A 26,359-nucleotide genomic window follows, 5' to 3' on the forward strand; every position below is an offset into this window, starting at 1 on the left:
GTCTTAATATAATAACTTAAGGTCTTTAACACAGTCTTTTGTTATCTTTCTATTTATTTATTTTACTTTTCATTTTAGGAAAATTCAGATGTGAAGCAGTTGTTGCTGATATCCTGGATAAAGGATCCACTTTAGTAATTCTTGTGGATGGTAACTCATTTCCAGTTCTTATAATAATAATATTAAATTGATAGGCTTTGTATGTGACATAATGCTTTACCATAGAAGTTGGTTATGTTATCTTCCAGTTTGTAAGAAAGGAAGGTAAGCATTCCAGAAATTTGTCAGCTCTTTTAGAAAACAGGGAGGAAGGGGGAGGAGTTGATTGAGGTAGTGGGGAGAGTGGGGCATTTGAGGGGATTTGAGGCAGTGTAATCCAAGCACAGGGGGAGAAATGTGGCTGGTGTAGGGTCATAGAGGAGGATCAAGAATAATCCTCTTGCTGGGGTATGTTTTTGGCAGGAAGGAAACACAGACAGCCCTCAATTGATAATTAGGCTCTGTTTGAGGTATTCTTTCCTATGCTCGCTCTTTGGGACTTGAAACATATTTGACCCCCTGCATCATTCTTATAAATGACAGTTTGATTCCTAACCCTGTGCATTCAAGCCTGCTAAACTCGGAACGTGGTTTAAACCACAGCCACATTTTATTTGTGATGGAAACAAAAATTATGGTAGTTTAATACATGTTGAAATACTAAAAGTATAAGCTGAAGTTACATTGCTTAAAATTTATTTATTTTAAGGTTTAAGAACAAAAGAAATAGTAGATATTGTCAAAAATTTTGAAAATAAGGAACAGTGGGATTGTATTGTCTGACATTTGGAATATAGGCTTTATCATTTTTGTTCTAAATACATAGGTTATATTGGATATGCTGTTTTGGAACTTTCCTTGTTTTAATGATATATTGAGAACATTTTTGATGCTCTTAAATATTTTCCTCCGACATTACTTTTGTCAACTGGTACTGTTTCATCATGTGTCTGCTCTCTCTCCTCTCCCCTTCCTCTCTTTCTTGTCATCTCTTTCTTCTCCTCCCTCTTGTAGGTGTTCCTATTTTCTTGTCATCTTAGATGTTGGCCAACATTGGGCTACGGTTTTACCAGTTTTCTTACCATTCTACCAAATGTAACATATACCACAAAGCAAGAGGTCTACAGTAACTTCAGCTTTCACTTTTGCTATTTTCTTTTGATCTGTTCCATTTATTGAACTATGGATTGGTAATGGGTAATAATATATTAGAATTTGTGATAAAACATAGATGAAATTAGATACCTAATTTACTGTGTAATAAAGATAAAACTCTTCTTTTAAATACAAATTTCCATAACTCTCTTTATTTTTGTTAACAATAGATTTTTCCTCAGTATGCGGTTCAAAATCATATTCCTAGTTTTCTAGAGCCAGATAATACTCAACCTCTCCCTGGGAAATAAGTAGAAAGAGTGACAGCTGTCTTAGAGTCATTTGTTATTTGCTTACTTATTCACTAATTTGCTCACTTATGTCATTTATTTATTCATTGATTCATTAATTTAATAATTATTTATTAGGTACCTTTTTATATAGGTGCCTTTTGGTCCAAGTGCTGGGTAAACATATCTAATACGATAGCAAAACAGCCATGACCCTGCCTCCTGACCCCGACACCGTCACTGTCACTCATCTCCCCCTTCACGTACTGCCTCTTTTCAAGTGCTTTGGCAGAAGGTTTGAAAGTTTGAGAATATGGCATTTTATAGTGAGATCTGTTTGGAATGTTTGAGGTGGAGAGAATTGAAATGTGAAGAGCAGTTGGAGAGGTACAAGAAGAGGTGAGAGAAACTGCTATTTCATAGTCAAGAAAAGATTTGTGAAGGTTGGTTTTTTTGTGTGTGTGATTTCCTGAAACTTGTAGTGAATGAATTAAAATGAATGTGTTGTGACCCCAGTATGGGCATCTTTACATCACAGAACCTTTCAGTAATTAGGTTTTGGTTTTGAAATTTTTAAAGGAATTGTTGACTATATATTGGTTAACTAGTTACGTTTTTTGATAATAACTTCTTTTACTTTTTCCTTCATGTACTTTGCAGTTATTCTCACTCTGAGAGTGAGCTTGTCTGTCATGATCACCTGTTGGCTCTGGAGGCACTGGTGGACAGAGGACATCGGGCAAAGCGAAGGTGGGCTGTGCTTATAAGCAAAATAGGTGTGCAGTTAAGGTGCTTTATCTACATTTTGAATTTACTGTATTACCATGTGTGTAATTCCATAGGGGAGAGCCTTAGTAATCCACATTTGAATCAGAATATGTTCCTTGGATTTAAAGTACAGTTTATGTTTGTGTATTTTATTATATAACATGGTATATATAGAAAAGTCTGGCTTAGATAAGTATAGTATACCTGAGATAATTACGGGAATATTTTACTTCCTGTTCAAACTTTGCAGCACCCAGAAGTCTTTAGAGAAATGAAATGTATACAAGTGATTCTTGTGTGAATTAAAATCTTCATTCATTAAATTCACTGAACATTTTTCTGGTGGAAGACAATTCCACACTATAGTTCTCAAATTCTATCTAAAAACATTTTTCCTGAAATATTTTAGATTTTGGATTTGCACTGGTTTAATTGGCCTTTACCTCTCATTTATTTGGAGAATGATAAGATTATACTGTAATAAATTTTCTTTTGGAGTAAGTAAAGTATTACTTAAAACAGTTCTGTAAGACAACTTCTGGAATGAGTCCACAATGACACAGTCATAACTGGTAAAATTCAAAAATTTGTATATATAAAGTCCCTGAAAATTGTCCTAAAGGCATATAGCAAATGAAGACATATTTATTCAAAAAAATCTGTGTATTAGTAAGAATAGTGAGAATCTGTAGCGTTTGAAGCACGCTCTCTCCCTCGCCCCTCTTCTGCCGGCTCAGCAGACAGAAGCTCCTCTCCGGGCGTGTGCAGTCAGGAGCACAGCATCTCCCAGCTCCTCGCTCCCAGAGTGGGCCACACTATCTTCCCAGGAGGAGCAGGTCACTAGTTCCTCTTCCCCCCTCCAGCTTGTGTTGCAGAAGCTCTATTCTGGGTGAAGGTGTGTTGCTTCGGGAAGAGGGGGTTGCCTGCTTCGAGCAAGTTCACTATGAATTCGCTGAGACCGAATAAAAAAAACAGTGCGTTAGGGGCAAAAAGGGGCCCATACCAAACTTTATTCTGATGCGGTCACCCACTTATACACACGTGGTGAGCCTCTTTCAGTCTCTGGCTTGCCTACAGCCTGTTCTCCCTCCTCCCCAGCACAGGACTCTCTTCTCTCTGTCCAGCACTGGGGCTCCACAACTTTTCTCCCCTGCTTCCTCTCTCGGCTTCCTCAGCTCTCTGCCTCTCCTTCCTGCAGAACTCTGTGGGCTGGGCTCTCTGGTGACTGGCGGATGCCCGACTTACTATGCCCAGGCCTTGAGGTGTTCTTCCTCTCCACCCCTCAGCCTGTATTGCCATGACTGACAGTTCATTCCAGGTGGCTCTATCTACCTAAACAGTTTTCTGCCAAGAGGTATATAAGCAGGCTAAATATGTATGCAATAAGGATACTCAAATCAGGTGAGTTAAGAATCCTGGCCATAAAATTCCCATTTTCCCCACAAAGTGGCTACAAGTAATGGGGCTGTTTTCCTCTCCCCAGCCCCTACTCGTAGGGTAGAAACTCCGTTCCTCCCATGGCAGGTTGAGGATACCGGAGCCCTCCCTGATCACTCTTACCCCAACTTGCTCCTAGGGTGGAGGTTCCATGCTGGGAGAGGCAAGCTGAGAAGACCAGAAGCTACCATCCCTGCCTAGTACCCTTCTTGTAAAGTGAGGATGTCACCTGGACAGACGTGTCCTTGCTCCCATTGCCGCTGCAGTGAGTGCTGTAGAGGTTTTGCCCAGCAGGCCAACAATAGAGATCTCTGAAGCTCTTCCCAAGACTCGCTCATTTTGGAACAGAGCATTTGTAAGTTCATAAGTAAGGGTGCTCTCAAACACAAGGTTGCTTTAGTGAGTATTAAGAGGAGGCTGGTAACTCTGTAAGTCGTGAGTTAAACCAGCCCACCTAGAACTTTACTAACGAGAACCATGGAAAGAGACAGCTAAGAAAAGCCCTCGTGGGATCATACCGAATCTCAAAGACTGGCCTACAAGGCTACTCCTGCAAAGAGGCTTGACTTTTAATTGAATCAAACTGTGGAGCAATTTATGCCCCAGAGCATTGTTGTAAATAATAGAGTAATCATCTGGCAAGTAGTGGAGCCTAACAGCTGAGTGTGATACCAAAAGAGGCAGACAGTTAACAGATCAGAGAGAGACAGTTACAGAGAGCCTTGCCAAAACTGTCATCCCAGGGTGACTGTGCCAGTCAAGGCTATACCCTGGGAGGAGCAACAGCAGTGACTGTGCACTGGGTGGGAAATAGAGTTAGTGAAAATAGTTTAAGTCACTAAACAAATAAGCAAGTTAACAGTAGCCACAAACCCTGGAAGGGGACAGGAGATATGTATCCAGAGTTGCTACAACACATTATCTAAAATGTCCAGTTAACAAAATGAAAAGACATGATAAAGACAGAAGAGTGTGACCCAGAGATTTAAAAAAATTTTAAAAAGACAACACAAAACAAAACAGGTAACAGAAATTGATGAAGATGTCAAAGCAGCTATAATAAGTATGTTCTGAGGACATAAAGGAGACCATGCTTAGAGAAATAAAGGAAAGTATGGCATTGACTCATCCATAGAGAATATCAATAAACAGAAATCATAAAAAAGAACCACATAGAAGTTTTGGGGCTGAAAGTACAATAACTGAAATGAAGAATTTACTAGAGGGGCTTAATGGTAGATTTGAACTCAGAGAAGAAAGAAATCAGAAAGCTTGAAGATCTAGATCTGTCTGTCTTTGTCTAAAAGGATGAAGAAAATAAAAAGAATGAAGAGCCTCAGAGAATGTGGGATGCCGTTAGCACACAGCATTTCTGTAATGGGAGTACCAGAAAATGAGGAGAGAAGCAGAAAAAAAATCAAAGAAGTAATGGCTTTGATGAAAAACATGAATCTACACATCCAGGAAGTTAAGCCAACTCCAGATAGGGTATAAATACAAAGAGATCCACACCCTTAGTAAAGTACATTTAAAGATTAAATGAGATGTGAATTGTTTAATTCTTATAGTTGTCACCATTTGCATTGGGGAAAAGTGTTTACCTTTTTCTCCTTTGTGGCCTAGAGAATGGGTCTGGTTGTTTTGCACCACACACGGCCATTTCAGGGAAATAATGTAGATGAAGTAGCAGTTTTGAAATTTCTAATATCATTATCTCCTGAACGTAAAATATTTAAAAAATTGTTTTCTCCAATTTACAGATTTTATTACACATAGTTGTATATCTAAATGCCAGTTTGGATAAAGAAAATAACAATTACTTTGTTAATATTTAACATATAATGTGTTTTGATTTCACGTGGCTGTAGCCATACCTAATAGACCTCCTGATGCTGTGCCTACAGACACCACCTCACTTAATCAGGTAAAACGGTATTTTTGAAAAGCAAATAAAGCCACTTGTCTGCTGACACTTTTTAATTTATAACTCTGATACCCTATAATTTTTTTGTGTTCAAAAGTATTGGCTGCGTCCTTCAGCATACTAAAAATAATGATGCATTTCTGTGGGTGTAATTCATTCTTTCTGTATTTTTACTTACAAATGTTTTTCCCCAGGAGGTATCAAGAGAAAATATAAAATGGGTTTTCATTAGTCAGTTCAAAAAGCATCATGCATTGTTGGCTTGCCTTAAGGAGACTGCCTAGCTTAGTAGTGAAGAATTCCCTGAAAGCCTTAGAAAACAGGATAAAAAGAATTAAAAGGTAAATTTTAGTAATCCTTTCCTCAATCAGGAGAGAAAACTGAACTGTGTTCCTCAAAAACAGATTATTTTATGCTAAGTTTAGTGGACAGGCAAAATAAATCATCTTAGAAGAGGTATGTGATTTAATCTCTTTTGTCTGGCCTAGTTTGTTTTCTGATGGAGGAAATAAAAAGCCCTATCAGTTAACAAATTCTGTGAGCGCACAAAGATTTATTTTAGAAACAAAAGGTAATCATAGATGAGAAAAGCAACTTTGTTTTTGACAGACCTAAAGATTGTTCTTTAAGGTAGCCAGAAGACTAACCATGCAGATACATAACAGAATACATAAAGCTCTGAAGTCATGCTCTGAGGAGCATGTCATGACAGCAAATTATAAAGTTCACTTATTTTTTGATGTGATTGATTTGAGAACTTTTGCAGAATCTATGTTTGATGGCAAATAGGAATGTAATTTCTTGAGCCAGAAAGAATTAAGGTTGGTACATATTAATTGTATTTTTTTCTGCACTGTGTAATCCGGTGATGGAAAGAACCATACTCTCTTCCTCAGATTAGTTCTTGCCTCTAAAAGTTTTCCCATCCCTGTTTCTTAAGAATGTACTCATATTCATGTTCAATTACAGCTTCATAGTTTTGTTGGGGGTTGAGTTTATTCTCCTTGGTTCTTGTCCCCACCACAACAGAGAATTGAAGGGCAGAGACACAGTAGCAAGGCCAAATGAAATCATTTGAATACACTCTAAGGGGAGAGCTGGGCCAGAGTCAAGGCAGACAAAGGCAGGTTTACTTGAATAAAGCAGAGAGGAAGGGGAAGCTCATTGAATTCCTACTCAGCATTGGACAGATCCTTGCTGTCTCCTAAAGCAGGGGTCCCAGTGTCTGCTTAGATCTGCACGGTGTGGAAACTAAGCCCCTACCACCCCAGGATTTGCAGGAGCTGCAGAGACTGGATGGAGTGAGATTATGTTCTGGGAACTTCCGAAAGGCGAAGAAAGGAGATTTTCTGGCAGGCTACTAAGGGGCAGGATCGTACAGCTGCAGTTCTGTCTGGGTTACCCAGGCAATGGGAACTTGCAGGCCCAAATCAGAGCTCTCAGCAGCCCCTCCCCACCTGTCTGGAGTAGAACAGAGAGAGTGGCACCCTCAAAGAAAGGGGAGTGTGGGCAACCTCAGAGAGGAGGCACCCTTGAGTGTCTGGGGTTTTATAGGGATTTTTCGGTAAGAGCATAAGGCATAAAGCATACAAGTAATTCGTAATCCCTTTGAAGTTTTGTCTTAAGAATTGGTTATTTAGGTGACTGAATTGGTTCGGACTAAAGCATTCTTTGTCTGCATAGGTTTATTTACACTTCAGAGGTCTGTCTCCTGCCCTGGTTATAAAGCTTGATTAAAGGGCTGGAAGAAGAGGAAAAAACAGCATATAGCTTAAGTTAAAGAATAAACTGGGTCTTTCTTTGCAGGCTAAGTAGATTTTACAATGGCATGATCTAATTGGTACAACGAAGATATGGGCCGTGCTCGGATACTTTTCTCTTTTTGGGAAATATCTGGACATTCCTAGTTGCTCCTGGCCTTTGAAACTTCAACTTACTAACTCCTTAACTCAGTGAGTCTCTCTGGCTCTGCTTTTATCTGGTTAACTCTTGGAGTCCCCTTTAGTGGGACTGGTTTCATTCTCTTTCCACCCCACTCATGTCTGTTTTTCTGCCTAACAGTGTAATTAGTTTTATTAGGGCACCAAAGAACAGAAAAGCCTTCATGGTTTCATGGTTCAGAAAACCCAACAGTGTTCCTCTGTTATTCTTGGGTTAGTGAAATAATAAAATATATCTGCTCTAGAAAAGAAAGGCTGAATAGTTGCCAAGGCTTGAATTTCTACACACAGTAAGCAGAGAGGTTTGTCTTTCCGTTACTCTTTTTCAGATGAGTAGAACTTTTTGTTAGCTTTAATCAGAGTTGACTGTTTTGCTGTGTGACAAAGGACAGTTGTTAAGTCAAGAAATATTTTTTTGTATAAATAATGGCACCCCTCATTTGACAGAAGTGCCTGACCGTTTTGTGTCATATGGTCATTTCAGAATATGATGAAAGGTACTTACTATTTGTTACAAATATTTTGCATAAAACTTTGTACAAATTTCAGAGGATTTGTGGTTTGTTTTAAACTGTATCTGTGCCAAAGGAGATAGAAATCAAGAAGAAACGTGATATTGTTCAGGGGCTGAGAGGACACTTGGATACTCAAGACAGAGATGCCTGAATAATTAGGGTGCCTATTCCCAGCAACATTCAGAGAAGGAATGACACACAGAAGCGCTTGATAGGAAAGGTGGGACTTAGCCGAATGAAAATGGCCTATAGATATTCCCTCTGACCAAGGATGCAGGGCTTGGCAGAGTGGCCAGGAAGGGCATAAGAAGTAATGGTAGCAGGGAAGAGAAGAGCGTGAGATGTGTACAGGAGTCGGAGTAAGAGTGCTCACGTCGGAGAGCAGTGGGAGATGGTTGTGGGTGGGCAGATGTTTTAGGAGAAGTGGGAATAAGAAAAAGCTATGCCGGTATAGCATAAACTTTGTGCTAACACTTAAATAAGTAGCTTTTAAATCTGTAAGGAAACTGGCAACAATATTTTTAGCTCTACCAATATTACTTCTTGGATATTCTGTTAATCATGTCTTTAGGAGAATTTATTCATGTTCAAACTGGTGTGGACATCACAGGTGTACTTTAGAGTTTTCCATAATTAATAAATAGAAAATTCATCCCCAATCTAGAAAGACTAAAGCATAAATATATATTAGATGTCAAGCTTTGCATTTGGGGAGAATGAAAACAAATATCTGTGGTTTCCCCAGAAAAATATCTTATGCATTATATCTAATAATTAGGACTTTAACTATCATCATTAAATAAAGTTAATCTTTGGTATATTAGTTATATTATACATTAAAATACTTTATCAAATTACCCACATGTATTATAAGTACTGTTTTTTTGTTTTGAGATAATGATTTATTATTTCTCATGGCTCGGCCCTTATTGTCTCCTTTCCTCATATATTATTCTCTGGCTTTTCAGTTTTTATTTGTTGATCTTTGTTTTCTACTTGTTTCCAGTATAACAATTAAAGGGCCTGTTTTCTTATTTCTCCCTGACTCTCATTTGGGGGATGCATTAATTTAATATTTCAGAACATTTGACATTTATTATTATTCTTCCACTTGCTTCCCTGTCTTTGTTTTAATCTTGGATTTGCAATTGAATATATCAATCCTTTTGCCAGAGTTTCCCCATCATCTCCTAGTTGGACAAAGCTCCCGTGGTAGAGAAGGGCTCAGGTGTATAGTATTCCTTTGGTTCCTGTGTATTTAAAACTGTGTTTCTCTACCCTAGGTAGTGGGCAGCTTGGCTGCATATACAATCTTAAGTTTCTTAAAAATGGTGTTCCACTGGCTGTCTTGCTTTATATGTTGCTTTTGAGAAGTCTGATTCCAGTCCAGCAGTCTTCCTCCAAGTTACTTGATTTTTATCCTGGAGGCCCTTGGGAATTTTCCCTTTATCTTTGAAGTCTAATAGTTTCCATGTCTCAGTGCTGCTCACTCCAGGTCAGTTTCCAGTGTAGTGGGCGGGCCTTTCAGTATGTCTCTTTTATTTTCACACAGTTTTCTAGGATTATAATTTTAAAAATTAATGTCACTCATTGTTTTATTTTTCTTTCTTCAAGTACTCCAAGTATGTGTACACTGGATTTTTTTTCTGTTTTTCATTGCCTTTTTCTCTGTCCTTTTTTAGTTCTCTCTTGATCTCATTTTCCTTCTCTCACTTCTTTTCCTCTCTCCTCTGTGATCCTTGCTAATTTTTAACTGAATATTTTCTCTTTTAGGTACCTTCTAATGTAATCTTCATTTCTGATATGATTTTGATTTTTTCTCCCATTTCTTTCCTGAATTTAATAATCTCTTACTGCATTTCTTCATGTTTGTTGTCCACTTAAATTTTTAGTTTTTGAATTTCAGAGTCAAGACATTTGTTTCATGTCTCCACATGCCTGGGTGTTATGTATAGTTTTCTTCAGTTTCATAGTTGTTTTGTTTGGGGAAATTTCATTTATTATAATGTTTTGATTCTTAGTTTCTCTTTTAGTCTATAGTAGTTTGGTGCAGATGAATATTATTTACCAATATGCATTTTGTGGGTAAATTTGGTAGTTTGGGGTGATTTACAAGACTTTCTTTTCGAGGAATTCAAAACTTCCCTCTTGTTTGCATGTGACAAAGCTCACTTTCTTTAATAGATGGATCTTGAAGTGGGCCTTATCTGAAAGTGTTTTGTTTAAAAAATTTGTTTTAGTTCTCTTTATCTTGCAAGATCATGAATTTATCTCTTTTTTTTTTTCCTTCACCATCCAGTCTTCCAAGGGGTGTCTTTGTTTTATCCTCTTCTTCTGCAAAGTATTGCATTTCTGGGACTGCCATTTGGAGGACTGTACACTTTTAATCCTTTTCTCTGTAGTCAGTGCTCTAATAATATTCCAGGAATCTTTTTGGCACTTCTGTCCTCTGTCTAGAAGTGGTCTTTCTTTTCCACTTCCCTCTTCTATGCACTGTGTTGCAATCTTCCCCACCCCTGCCTCTCTCTTCAGTAGCTTGCAGAGGGTTTGCAGGGGATAGCACTGCTAGAAGTTGGTGTTTACTTTTCTACTTACAGGATCATTTGAAGTTTGTGGTGTTCTCTCTATGCCAGTTACACTGTAACCTTGGGATCTGTGTCATTCATTTTTTTCTTCCTGCTGATCTGTGTGTTGCCATGGAGGATTGGAAGATTGGAGGATTTGGAAAGCACTGATTCCTGAGCCTTTTTACTTAGCATTTAGTTTAACCTAGTGGTATAATTTTTTTTAATTAAGGTGTCATTGATATACAATCTTATGAAGGTTTCACATGAGCAACATTGTGGTTTCAGCATCCACCCATATTATCAAGTGCCCCCCCATCCCACTGCAGTCACTGTCCATCAGTGTAGTAAGAGCTATAGAGTCATTACTTGTCTTCTCCATGCTGTACTGCCTTCCCTGTTGACCTACCTGTATCGTGCGTGCTAATCATAATGCCCCCATAATCCCCTCTCCCTCCCTCCCCACCCACCCTTCCCAACCCTCCCCTTTGGATGTCACTAGTCCTTTCTTGGAGTCTGTGAGTCTGCTGCTGTTTGTTCCTTTGGTTTTACTTTGTTATACTCTCCTAGTGGTATAATTTAAAAGAATAAAATTAAAAATAATTTATTAATATATAGAAGATCCTTCCACTCACATTTAATACACAAGATAATATATACCTATTTTTCTGGGTGTGTGTGTCTGTTTGTGAATTCTAGTGATTTTTGTATCTAGGCAGCAATGAAATAAAACAAGATTTTAACTTTCATTCTGAAATATAAAAGTTCCTCAAAATGTTCAGAAATTAAGCCTTGACACTGTTCCTTATCATCTGGAGAGTGGTGTATTTTGCATTACAGTTGAATTTAGGCAGATATCCAGTTGGCTTTAGTCGTCTCTTATAAATGGTTCTTTCTGTCTTTGCTGACTGCCATCTCCAGGAAGCACTGCTGTAACTGAAATACTAGGAAAATTTTCATTTAATGTGATTTCAGAAGAGGTTTTTCTCTCATTTATAGGAAGAATACTGTTACTAACCTTAAAATCTTGGTTATCTTATACTGCTGCTTTTATATAATAATAATTAAATAATGATAATAGCTCACATTTATTAAGATACTAATATTTATCAAAGGTAATGCTTTGCAAGAAGTTCATTAACCTCTCACTTTTTAAATGAAAATATTGAGGCATAGGGTCATAAAGAAACTTGACCATTAATGGCAGAGCTGGATTTAAGCCCAGGGTGTCTGGTGCCAAAGCCCGAGATCCATCACGTATTTGACAGCTTCTCCTGTGTGCAACATGATGTGTTGCCTCAGGTTTTATTGTTTGTAAAGTGCTAAATAAAAATTATCATTTTATCTATCAACACTTGGTCTACAGAATTTTCCAATCACCACTATTCAAAAATCGTGGATGTGCTTTAGTTATTTTTAGAAGATATGCAAAAGGAAAATACATGTAGTAATTGAAAAACTGAATAATTTACAGACCTATCATATGGGGTGCTAAAGAAGAGAAAGAACTTATTAAAATTATACAAAGTACATTAAAAAGGGAATGTTTTCCTGTGAAATACAGAAAATGTTAATTTTATATAAATAAAATTTGTTAAAGGAGAATTAAAAATAATACAAAATCAGTAATTAAGAAAGGTATGCTCACATGGCTAATCTTTACACAACATTTTAACAGTATGGAAAAGTTTAGACTAGCAATTGATGAGAAAGGGTGGAAATCTTCGTGTGAGTCCAAAGGGTGCGAGTTAATGTAAAGATACTTCCTGTTAGCTGTTTTGTGAATTCCTCCCATTCAGTACTGAAAAGTACTTTCTAGTTTGAACAATGTCCATTTTAACTGCTGGGAAGTATGGCGACTCTTTTCTCTTGTTATCTTTAATTTTTTGCTAATCCTTCCTTACCTTAAACAACTCATGTGAAAATGTAGACTAAGCAGAAATTTAATCTTGATATCAGTCTATCAATCTTTTTTTTCTTGAGGGGTGAGTACTTAGTGTACCAGGAGAATGGAACTTTGTGAGATGTCTTTGATGTTTTTATATGTCTAGTGTTGTGTTAACAGGCTTCAATTTAAAACACTCCATTAAGAAAGTTGGCATAAATCTTACTTGGTTAGAAGAGGCATAAATATTTGGCACTTACCTTATCTTCATTGTGTTTTAATGAGAGTGAATTGAATTGTGTGTGTGTGTGTGTGTGAATTTCCCCCTTGGGCAATGGTAACCACTGTTATACTTAGATATAGTTCTTTGCTCTTATTCCTGTTATTTGATGTTTCCACCCTCCCAACTGCTTTCAGTGGCAGGTGTTACAAAAAAACATTTGATTTACAGTTAACCTTTTTTGTTAGAAATAGTTATTTTTCAATGAAAGCTTCAGTTAGGTACATTAGTGATGCATTTTTTATGCAATAGCCAGCCGTATTTCCTGTTTTTCTTTTAATGTATTCAGAGGAAGTGCTGAGTGCTAGTTGCTTTTATCATTTTTTTCTCCACAGGCTGCTCTGTACCACCTCAGTGGAGACTGGAATCCCTTACACATTGATCCTAACTTTGCTAGCTTAGCAAGTTAGTTGCTAATCCTATGTACCAAAGAAAAATATTAGCTCAGTTATATAAGCAATACTTAAAAACATGGCTACTTTTGACTGGGAGTTTGAGTACCCTTTCCTAACACATTTATGCAAAGGGTATGGAAAAGGAGGAAGTAGTGTTCAGAAAATGGTGTTGCAGTTGAGGTTGTAGTGTAAGCTCCTGCTAGTGCAAGGTCTAATATAGGGCCATGAGGATGCCTGTCTGAGTTACTTTGCAGAGTAAGGTCATTGGAGGAGACAGCAAGGAACTGAAAGGTTAGGGAGGGATCGTCTACATACAGAGGTGTTGGAATCTTCCTGATTGAGTTTATGGGTACAACCAGAGCTAAACAAAACAATTCTTGTGTCCTCAGTTCTCTAACTTCCTTTCTTTTTTTTCTCTTCTTTTGTTTATTTCATAATTTTCTCCCATGAAGTATTATTTATAAAATATTTTCCATGTTTCTTAAATCAGTGGTATAATTCAGGCTAAGGCAGTTTAATGATGTATTTTGAAATCCTAAATTAATTACTCATTTTTATATATGAAATGTGCCTATATCTAACGAAATACTCTCTCTCTCCTTTTTTAGGCTTTGACAAGCCCATATTACATGGTTTATGTACGTTGGGACTTTCTGCCAGGCATGTTTTAAGGCAGTTTGCAGATACCGATGTGTCGAGATTTAAGGCAATTAAGGTATATTATAGCAGATGTGAATGTCAGTTTCTTATTTTTAGAGAAGAAAAGGGTTTTTTGTGACTTCATTTAAAATAAGTACTGTATTGAAGCAGTCTACATTTTTGTTATTTCATTAACTTGGCAAGCAGCGTGTTTTCTTTTTGTAGCTAGAAGTACCTCTATTACAAATGCATCATGAAGTATATAATATACAGTTAGAATTTCAACAGATTGATCGGATTGTTTTACTTAGGGTATGCATATATCAGCCATATATGCCTTAACAAAAACTCGAGATTTACTGTAAAACATTTCCTTTGGACTGTTTTGTAACTTGCCTTAATTTAAATGAAAATGCTAAGTGGCTGCATTTGAACTGTAATAAACATATACCTATAGCAATACAATAGGTACATATTGATGTCAGTTTTTGTGCTTTTAAGTTGGTTTCAAGTTTTTATCCATTATAAATTACAAAGAAAACTCTCTACACATAGTATCTTTGTGTAAGTCAAAAGATACACAATTAAAATAAAAGATTTAAGACAGAGTCCCATAGCTTTGAAAGCTTTTATCAGTTTGTGTTCAGTGCAGCAATGAAAATGCATTTTCTGATTCCTTGCCTTTGATAACACTGATTATTCTCATGCTTTACATTTTAACTATTTCTAGTATTATCTAATAATATGTACACAAGCAAATAAAATAGTATAGAAAATTATGAAATGAAAAATGAAATGATTTTTTCCTATATGTTACCTCAGATCTTACTCCCCAAGTTTAATTAGTACTACTTTTAACAGCTTCTATTAAGTTGTTCTAGTTGTTACCTATATCTCTATTTAATGTAGTTATGCTTCTGTTCCTTGACCTGTCAAAATTAAACACTGTTTATTGACTCTATACTTTGAAAGATAAAGAACTAGCTTATACTAACTATATCCTTGGTCTGCTAATTTTCTGTCATTTTGTTCCTTTATGAATCTTGAATATATATGAATTTAAATATTAATATACTTAATCCTTAATGAAATTAAATATAAATATATTGAAAGCATTCCCTTAAATATTTGAATATATTTAAATAAATATGAATTTAAATAAATTTACATCTATATTATAATATATAATAATTTAATTAAATAAGTTGTCTATTTGGTTCCTTTTTGCTCTCCAATCTCTCTCCCTATTTTTTCCCCCAGAAGTAGAAAAGTTTCATTTTAAACATTTTAAACCCCAAAACTCATTTTTTCAGAAGGTTCATTTTGCAAAACTGGTATATCCAGGACAAACTCTACAAACTGAGATGTGGAAGGAAGGACATAGATCCATTTCCAGACCAAGGTGCGAGTAATGTAGGCAGAGGTACCATGTTTGGCCCCCTCTTCCCCATCCCCTGTCATTATGCTCCATCTCGGCATCCTTTTGGTTAGAAGTACGGATAGGAGATGAAACCTAGAAAGGTTTTTGTTTTCTTTTTCAATTAGTGTTGACTCTTAGTCAAAAGTAAGTTGGCAGTGTACATTGTTTTTTATTTTCTGTTTTGTTCTCAACTTAACTGGTGCCTGTCTGTGGAGTAGTGACACGGTGATTGTGAAAACCCAAACAACAGTATATTTTTGGCTCAACCAGTCAAGCTGTCAAAATATAATTTTCAAAAAATTTAAAGCATGGCACTCAGATATAAAATGAAAATGTGACAAAAATGTATTCCTTAACCAGGAAGCTAGCAAGATGATGAAATTGGTTCAAAGAGAATTCAAATAATATTTATATAGTCTAACAGGAAAGGTATTCTTATAATAATTCTGAATTAGAGACAAAACTAGTTAATGTTCTACAGAACAATACAACCATATCATTTATGGCTATCTTTTCTACTGGATAGAAACTTTATGCTTCTTGATCACACAAAAATCCACAAATTAACATCTGATGTCACAGAACCTGGGCCTAATTAATAGTAAATGACAAGGCTAAAGTATAGCTCCCGATACAGTTAAGTAATTTTTGGATGAGGCTGTTAGCAGCACTCCGGTAAAATACTGAAAGGACATGAAATCATCCTTTTATTTAAAATGTTTTTAAAGATAATTTTGTTAACACAGTTGACCAGGCTGCTTCTTTTCTGGCCTGATCATTTTGTACTACGTAGACGGTTTGTGTTGAGCAGTTTAAACACCCACAATAATAGTAGCAGTTTCAGTTATTGACCTATAAGCTGGCTATGCCATTATCTCTCACATGCATAATAACTCTATATTTAATATAAGAAAATCTAGGGTCAGGTCTCCTAAATAACTTGCTTATGGTCACACAGAAAGTGGTGGAGCTGGTTTAGAAACCTGGGTCTTCTGGCTCAAAGCTTAGGCTCAGAGCCCTAACTCTCTTCATTGTGTCATGATTTCTTTCATAAATAAATAACTTTGCGGAACTCTTCTTTATGTGGTGACCTTATTCCTTTCTACTTCTAGCGGCTAAGCTATATCATTTTCCTGCTTAATTTATACACACTATTTCACTTTAAAAATTCCTCCTGTCTTTTAGACTTCAATTCGAGCTCTGCTTGCCCTTAGAGGTGGTCCCTTGCTACCTTCTTTTTCCCCGTCCATACAAATGCGCATACTGGCGTTCTCTGAAATCCTCTTGCAATTAATGTTTGTGCCACATAACTATGGAGCTTTCCTATTTTCTAATTATTTCATGTAGGTTTTATTTTTTGGATAAGATTATGAACTATAAAATTAGTGTTAAGGACCATGACTGCATTACAGGTTTCGATTTTTCCACAGTTTTAGTAATGAAGAGTACAGAAATAATGTCTATGGATATAAACTTAAAGGGTTAAGAAATAAGTTAATATGTAAATGTAATACATTCTTGCCATTGCATTAATTCTAAGCATGTCTTGTCTTTTCAGCATATTTGCAATTTCCCCCCCCCATTGAGTAGAGGTCTCTTTCTATTAGATATATATAGGAATCCTTCTTTGCCTCCCTTTCTCCCTTTCTTTTCATCCTTCACATTGTATTTTTTTCGTTGTTGTTATTATCATTAATCTATAATTACATGAAGAACATTATGTTTACTAGGGTCCCCCCTTCACCAAGTCCCCCCCCCCGCACTAACCTCATTAATGTCACTGTCCATCAGCATAGTAAGATACTGTAGAATCACTACTTGTATTCTCTGTGTTGCACATACCTCCTATGCACCCCCCACATTATACTTGCTAATCGAAATGGCCCCTTTCTTTCTTCCCGCCCTTATCCCTCCCTTCCCTCCCATTCTCCCCAGTCCTTTTCCATTTGGTAACTGTTAGTCCTTTCTTGGGTTCTGTGATTCTGCTGCTGTTTTGTTCCTTAAGTTTTTCTTTGTTCTTATGCTGCACATATGAGTGAAATTATTTGGTACTTGTCTTTCTCCACCTGGCTTGTTTCACTGAGCATAATACCCTCTAGCTCCATCCATGTTGTTGCAAATGGTGGGATTTGTTTTCTTCTTATGGCTGAATAATATTCCATTGTGTATATGTACCATACCTTCTTTATCCATTCATCTACTGATGGACACTTAGGTTGCTTCCATTTCTTGGCAATTGTAAATAGTGCTGCGATAAACATAGGGGTGCATCTGTCTTTTTCAAACTGGGCTGCTGCATTCTTAGGGTAAATTCCTACGAGTGGAATTCCTGGGTCAAATGGTATGTCTATTTTGAGCATTTTGAGGAACCTCTATACTGCTTTCCACAGTGGTTGAACTAATTTACATTCCCACCAGCAGTGTAGGAGGTTCCCCTTTCTCCACACCCTCGACATCATTTGTTGTTGTTTATCTTTTGGATGTTGGTGATCCTTCCTGGTGTGAGGTGTTATCTCATTGTGGTTTTAATTTGCATTTCTCTGATGACAAGCAATGTGGAGCATCTTTTCATGTGTCTGTTGGCCATCTGAATTTCTTCTTTGGAGAACTGTCTGTTCAGTTCCTCTGCCCATTTTTTGTTGGATTATTTGCTTTTTGTTTGTTGAGTTATATGAGCTCTTTATATATTTTGGATGTCAACCCTTTATCAGATCTGTCATTTGTGAATATATTCTTCCATACTGTAGGATGCCTTTTTCTGCTATTAATGGTGTCCTTTGCTGTACAGAAGCTTTTCAGCTTGATATAGTACCACTTGTTCATTTTTGCTTTCGCTTCCCTTGCCCGGGAAGATATGTTCATTAAGAAGTCGCTCATGAGGTGGATCGGAAGATAGTGGCGAGAGTAGAGCAGTGGAAATCTCCTCCCAAAACCACATATATCTATGAAAATATAACAAAGACAACCCTTCCTAGAATAAAGACCAGAGGACACAGGACAATATCCACACTACTTACGCACCTCAGAGAACCCAGCGCCCCATGAAGGGGGTAAGATACAAGCCCCAGCCCCGCGGGAGCCGAGCGCCCCTCCCCCCAACTCCCGGCGGAAGAAGAGTAGGCAGAGCGGGAGGGAGACGGAGCCCAGGAATGCCGAACACCCAGCCCCAGCCATCCGGGCCAGAGTGCAGACACAGTACGTGCCCAGGGGGCCCTGGATACTAGGGAATCAGGACAACAAGTACAGTGAGCAGGCACTGCAGGCCGGGTGCCAGAGGACATAAGAATAGCGAGCGACCAATTTTTTTTTGCTGTTTTGGCAAACGCTTTTTAGAAGTCTTAAAGAGATAGGGACCCCAATACTAGGGAAACAGGGCAGCAACACCGGTGAGCAGATGCCTGAGGCTGGCGCTGGAGAATAAAGAAAAACGAGTGGCCACCTTTATTTTTTTTTTTTTTGTGGTCATTGTTTTGTTTTGGCGGGTGCTTTTTGGAAGTCTTAAAGGGACAGGGCAGGACACTTAATCCAGAGGTAGGGAATCCGGGGATCTCTGGGCACCCTAACCCCTGGGCTGCAGGGAGCAGGGAGGCCCCTTACGGAGATAAATAGCCTCCCAGCAGCTCCCCCTCCAACGCGACTCCACCACTTTGGAACAGCTGCCCGAGCCAGGCCACGCCCACAGCAACAGCGGAGATTAACTCCATAGCAGCCGGGCAGGAAGCAGAAACCCTGTCTGCGCGCAGCTGACCAGCAAAAGCCACTAGAGGTCGCTGTTCTCCCAGGAGAGGAGGGCCACAAACCAACAAGAAGGAAAGTTCCTCCAGCCGTCACTCATCCCAGCTCTGCAAACTATTCCTATCACCATGAAAAGGCAAAGCTACAGGCAGACAAAGATCACAGAGACAACACCTGAGAAGGAGACAGACCTAACCAGTCTTCCTGAAAAAGAATTCAAAATAAGAATCATAAACATGCTGACAGAGATGCAGAGAAATACGCAAGAGAAATGGGATGAAATCCAGAGGGAGATCACAGATGCCAGAAAGGAGATCACAGAAATGAAACATACTCTGGAAGGGTTTATAAGCAGAATGGATAAGATGCAAGAGGCCATTGATGGAATTGAAACCAGAGAACAGGAACGCATAGAAGCTGACATAGAGAGAGATAAAAGGATCTCCAGGAATGAAACAATGTTAAGAGAACTGTGTGACCAATCTAAAAGGAACAATATCCGTATTATAGGGTTACCAGAAGAAGACGAGAGAGGAAAAGGGATGGAAAGTATCTTGGAAGAAATAATTGCTGAAAACTTCCCCAAACTGGGGGAGGAAATAATCGAACAGACCACGGAAATACACAGAATCCCCAACAGAAAGGAACCAAGAAGGACAACACCAAGACACATAATAATTAAAATGGCAAAGATCAAGGACAAGGAAAGAGTGTTAAAGGCAGCTAGAGAGAAAAAGGTCACCTATAAAGGAAAACCAATCAGGCTAACATCAGACTTCTCAACAGAAACCCTAAAGGCCAGAAGAGAATGGCATGATATATTTAATGCAATGAAACAGAAGGGCCTTGAACCAAGGATACTGTATCCAGCACGACTATCATTCAAATATGATGGTGGAATTAAACAATTCCCAGACAAACAAAAGCTGAGGAAATTTGTTTCCCACAAACCACCTCTACAGGACATCTTACAGGGACTGCTCTAGATGGGAGCACTCCTAGAAAGAGCACAGCACAAAACACCCAACATATGAAGAATCGAGGAGGAGGAATAAGAAGGGAGGGAAGAAAAGAATCTCCAGACAGTGTATATAACAGCTCAATAAGCGAGCTAAGTTAGGCAGTAAGATACTAAAGAGGCTAACCTTGAACCTTTGGTAACCACGAATTTAAAGCCTGCAATGGCAATAAGTACATATCTATCAATCGTCACCCTAAATGTTAATGGACTGACTGCACCAATCAAAAGACACAGAGTAACAGAATGGATAAAAAAGCAAGACCCATCTATATGCTGCTTACAAGAAACTCACCTCAAACCCAAAGACATGTACAGACTAAAAGTCAAGGGATGGAAAAACATATTTCAAGTAAACAACAGTGAGAAGAAAGCAGGGGTTGCAGTACTAATATCAGACAAAATAGACTTCAAAACAAAGAAAGTAACAAGAGATAGAGAAGGACACTATATAATGATAAAGGGCTCAGTCCAACAAGAGGATATAACCATTCTAAATATATATGCACCCAACACAGGAGCACCAGCATATGTGAAACAAATACTAACAGAACTAAAGGGGGATATAGACTGCAATGCATTCATTCTAGGAGACTTCAACACACCACTCACCCCAAAGGATAGATCCACTGGGCAGAAAATAAGTAAGGACACGGAAGCACTGAACAACACAGTAGAGCAGATGGACCTAATAGACATCTATAGAACTCTACATCCAAAAGCAGCGGGATACACATTCTTCTCAAGTGCACATGGAACATTCTCCAGAATAGACCACATACTAGGCCACAAAAAGAGCCTCAGAAAATTCCAAAAGATTGAAATCCTACCAACCAACTTTTCAGACCACAAAGGCATAAAACTAGAAATAAACTGTACAAAGAAAGCAAAGAGGCTCACAAACACATGGAGGCTTAACAACACGCTCCTAAATAATCAATGGATCAATGACCAAATCAAAATGGAGATCCAGCAATATATGGAAACAAATGACAACAACAACAATAAGCCCCAACTTCTGTGGGACGCAGCAAAAGCAGTCTTAAGAGGAAAGTATATAGCAATCCAAGCATATTTAAAAAAGGAAGAACAATCCCAAATGAATGGTCTAATGTCACAATTATCCAAATGGAAAAAGAAGAACAGATGAGGCCTAAGGTCAGCAGAAGGAGGGACATAATAAAGATCAGAGAAGAAATAAATAAAATTGAGAAGAATAAAACAATAGCAAAAATCAATGAAACCAAGAGCTGGTTCTTTGAGAAAATAAACAAAATAGATAAGCCTCTAGCCAGACTTATTAAGAAGAAAAGAGAGTCAACACAAATCAACAGTATCAGAAACGAGAAAGGAAAAATCACGACGGACCCCACAGAAATGCAAAGAATTATTGGAGAGTACTATGAAAACCTATATGCTAACAAGCTGGAAAACCTAGGAGAAATGGACACCTTCCTAGAAAAATATAACCTTCCAAGATTGACCCAGGAAGAAACAGAAAATCTAAACAGACCAATTACCAGCAACGAAATTGAAGCGGTAATCAAAAAACTACCAAAGAAAAAAACCCCCGGGCCAGATGGATTTACCTCGGAATTTTACCAGACATACAGGGAAGACATAATACCCATTCTCCTTAGAGTTTTCCAAAAAATAGAGGAGGAGGGGATACTCCCAAACTCATTCTATGGAGCTAATATCACCCTAATACCAAAACCAGGCAAAGACCCCACCAAAAAAAAAACTACAGACCAATATCCCTGATGAATGTAGATGCAAAAATACTCAACAAAATATTAGCAAAACAAATTCAAAAATACATCAAAAGGATCGTACACCATGACCAAGTGGGATTCATCCCAGGGATGCAAGGATGGTACAACATTCGAAAGTCCATCAACATCATCCACCACATCAACAAAAAGAAAGACAAAAATCACATGATCATCTCAATAGATGCTGAAAAAGCATTTGACAAAGTTCAACGTCCATTCATGATAAAAACTTTCAGCAAAATGGGAATAGAGGGCAAGTACCTCAACAGAATAAAGGCCATCTATGATAAACCCACAGCCAACATTATATTGAACAGCGAGAAGCTGAAAGCATTTCCTCTGAGATCGGGAACTAGACAGGGATGCCCACTCCCCCGACTGCTATTTAACATAGTACTGGAGGTCCTAGCCACGGCAATCAGACAAAACAAAAACATACAAGGAATCCAGGTTGGTAAAGAAGAAGTTAAACTGTCACTATTTGCAGATGACATGATACTGTACATAAAAAACCCTAAAGACTCCACCCCAGAACTACTAGAACTGATACCAGAATACAGCAAAGTTGCAGGATACAAAATCAACACACAGAAATCTGTGGTTTTCCTTTACACTAACAATGAACCAACCGAAAGAGAAATCAGGAAAACAACTCCATTCACAATTGCATCAAAAAAAATAAAATACCTAGGAATAAACCTAACCAAAGAAGTGAAAGACTTATACTCTGAAAACTACAAGTCACTCTTAAGATAAATTAAAGGGGACACTAACAGATGGAAACTCATCCCATGCTCGTGGCTAGGAAGAATTAGTATCATCAAAATGGACATCCTGCCCAAAGCAATATACAGATTTGATGCAATCCCTATGAAACTACCAGCAACATTCTTCAATGAACTGGAACAAATAATTCAAAAATTCATTTGGAAACACCAAAAACCCCGAATAGCCAAAGCAATCCTGAGAAAGAAGAATAAAGTAGGGGGGATCTCACTCCCCAACTTCAAGCTCTACTATAAAGCCATAGTAATCAAGACAGTTTGGTACTGGCACAAGAACAGAGCCACAGACCAATGGAACAGACTAGAGAATCCAGACATTAACCCAGACATATATGGTCAATTAATATTTGATAAAGGAGCCATGGACATACAGTGGCGAAATGACAGTCTCTTCAACAGATGGTGCTGGCAAAACTGGACAGCTACATGTAGGAGAATGAAACTGGACAATTGTCTAACCCCATACACAAAAGTAAACTCAAAATGGATCAAAGACCTGAATGTAAGTCACAAAACCATTAAACTCTTGAAAGAAAACATAGGCTAAAACCACTTAGATATAAACATGAGTGACCTCTTCTTGAACATATCTCCCCGGGCAAGGAAAACAACAGCCAAAATGAACAAGTTGGACTATATTAAGCTGAAAAGCTTCTGTACAGCAAAAGACACCATCAATAGAACAAAAAGGAACCCTACAGTATGGGAGAATATATTTGAAAATGACACATCCGATAAAGGCTTGACGTCCAGAATATATAAAGAGCTCACACACCTCAACAAACAAAAAACAAATAACCCAAATAAAAAGTGGGCAGAGGAACTGAACAGACAGTTCTCCAAAACAGAAATACAGATGGCCAACAGACACATGAAAAGATGCTCCACATCGCTAATTATCAGAGAAATGCAAATTAAAACTACAATGAGGTATCACCTCACACCAGTAAGGATGGCTGCCATCCAAAAGACAAACAACAACAAATGTTGGCGAGGCTGTGGAGAAAGGGGAACCCTCCTACACTGCTGGTGGGAATGTAAGTTAGTTCAACCATTGTGGAAAGCAGTATGGAGGTACATCAAAATGCTCAAAACCGACTTACCATTTGACCCAGGAATTGCACTCCTAGGAATTTACCCTAAGAATGCAGCAATCAAGTATGAGAAAGATCAGTGCACCCCTATGTTTATCGCAGCACTATTTACAATAGCCAAGAATTGGAATCAACCTAAATGTCCATCGATAGATGAATGAATAAAGAAGAAGTGGTACATATACACAATGGAATACTACTCAGCCATAAGAAAAGGGCAAATCCTACCATTTGCAGCAACATGGATGGAGCTGGAGGGTATTATGCTCAGTGAAGCAAGCCAAGTGGAGAAAGAGAAATACCAAATGATTTCACTTACCTGTGGAATATAAGAACAAAGGAAAAACTGAAGGAAAAAAACAGCAGCAGAATCACAGAACTCAAGAATGGACTAACAGGTACCAAAGGGAAAGGGACTGGGGAGGATGGGTGGGTAGGGAGGGATAAGGGGGGGGAGAAGAAGGGGGTTATTAAGATTAGCATGCATGGGGGGGTAGGAGAAAGGGGAGGGCTGTACAACACAGAGAAGGCAAGTAGTGATTCTACAACATTTGCTATGCTGATTGACAGTGACTGTAAAGGGGTTTATATGGGGGACCTGGTATAGGGGAGAGCCTAGTATACATAATATTCGTCATGTAAGTGTAGATTAATGACACCAAAAAAAAAAAAAAAAAAGGCAGTTCCTGTGTGGAGACCTCCAATGAGTCCTACACAAGGGTATAAAGGGCATATAAAAGTGTAGGCAAAGGGTCTTTTTATGTTTATACAGAGGATCAAAGCCTAATTGGGCTACCCTGAAAATGAACTAAGATACAATATGGAAAAGAGCTTCCAACATCAGCACTTTCTGGAAGACTCATGCCAGAAGATGATCATCAAAAAACCCCAACAAGATCCACGCACTGCTGTAGCTGTAGATGCACTCATCCCACCAGTTCCTTGACTTGCCATGGGAATGAAGAAGGAGATATCTAAGCTGGCCTGTGCATACAGTAAAACAACAAATTTGACTGGATCTATACTGTTGGAACTCAACCAAGAATTAGGAGAAGTGCAAATTGTAGCGCTCCAAAATCTTACAACTACAGAGTATTTACTGTTAAAAGAACATATGGGATGTGAATAGTCCCCAAGAATAGGTTGTTTTAATTTGTCTGATTTCTCTCAGACTGTTCAATCTCTGTTGGACAATATCCACCATATCATACATAAGTTTTCATGAATGCCTAAGGTGCCTAACTGGTTTTCTTGGTTTCACTGGATATGGCTGGTAATTACAGATATGCTTTAGTTATGTAACTATACTCCTATTATGTTAATGTGTGTGAGCAATTTAATTAGTAGTTTAAAACCTATACATGCTTAAGTTACTCTACAAGAAGATATGTCAAAGAAATAATCAATCTTCCCAGGTTTTCTCCCGCCTGCTACTTCTATAGCTTCTCTTCTTCCTTCCTAATTACACCGAATTCTTAAATAGAATTCGTGCCTCATATCAAATTTACCGAGTATCATAACTCCTCCAAGTGGTAAAGATACCTCAAGACAAATGCTGGGCATAGAAGCCACAGGGCATAAACATGCAAAGAAGTAAAAAGCTAACCTTTTCAAACAATAAGGCTTCTCTCTCACTTACCAACTTTACATTTCCCTGTGTGGCCCTGGAAGATGACTGGTTAGCCAGAGACGGGTAAGATTCCTCAAGGGAGGAACAACCTAAGACAGGCAAAGTGGCAGTGGTGCCATCAGGTGAGAAATTGTGGATCAACAGAGGTGAGGCTTAGAACCTCACCCCCCTGTTCTGAGAGAAATCTTCTGCATACGTGGATGTTTTATTGCCCTTGTCTAGCTTGGATTAACACATAGTCTACAGGCACACACCTGATCATCTACATTTGCTCTCTTACAACACTAAACTATGTTTTCTACCTTTATCTTGTATCTACCTACCACTTCAGCATTTTATTAAAAACAATAATAATAAAGAGAGAAATGTGGTATCCACATGTAAATCAAGTATAAAAATCAAATGAGTATTCATATTTGAACTGACTGTTTATAGTTCATAATGCATGAGCAAAACCAAAAGTTTCTGTGATGACTGCCCTTGTACTGTTCACCATGCAACTTATTCACTATGTAAGAATTTGTTCTCCATGTAAGAACTTGTTCGTTATGCTTCAGAAGATTGGAGACTGATGAAAATTAGGCTTGGGGTGGATTAATGATTGTGCATTGAGCATTGACTCTCCTATACAGAATTTTATTGTTGTTAACAACCATTTGATCAATAAATATGAGAGATGCCCTCACAACAACAACAACAAAAAAAGTACACACTTCCAATTGTAAAATAAATAAGTAACCGGGATGTAATGTATAGCATAAGGAATATAGTCAAAATATTGTAACAACTTGGTATGGTGATAGCTGGTACCTAGAATTATCATGTATATAAATGTTGAATCACTGTGTTGTACACCTGAAACTAATGTAATGTAATACTGTGTGTCAACTACCCTTCAATAAAAAATAATTATCTAAAATAAATAAATAAATAAATAAGGACATATATATTTATTACCCACATGTAACCATTTCTAGTTCTCTCAATTCTTTCTATAGTTTCGTATTTCTATCTGGTATAATTTTCCTTTGCTGAATAACTTGATATTTCTTTGGTTGCTGGTGATGAATTTGTGCAGCTTTTGTATATCCAAAATATTAATTTCCCCTTTAAAAAATGCACTAATTAATA

At 37.9% G+C, this 26,359-nt stretch overlaps 1 pseudogene; it reads left to right on the top strand.

Annotated features, from left to right (window-relative positions):
- Positions 1–15,062, top strand: part of LOC130680107 (peroxisomal multifunctional enzyme type 2-like) — a 50,952-nt pseudogene extending 35,890 nt beyond the window's left edge.
- Positions 15,063–26,359: the final 11,297 nt, after the last annotated feature.

This window comes from Manis pentadactyla, chromosome 12 (assembly GCF_030020395.1).
Source record: "Manis pentadactyla isolate mManPen7 chromosome 12, mManPen7.hap1, whole genome shotgun sequence".
Lineage (NCBI taxonomy): Eukaryota > Metazoa > Chordata > Mammalia > Pholidota > Manidae > Manis > Manis pentadactyla.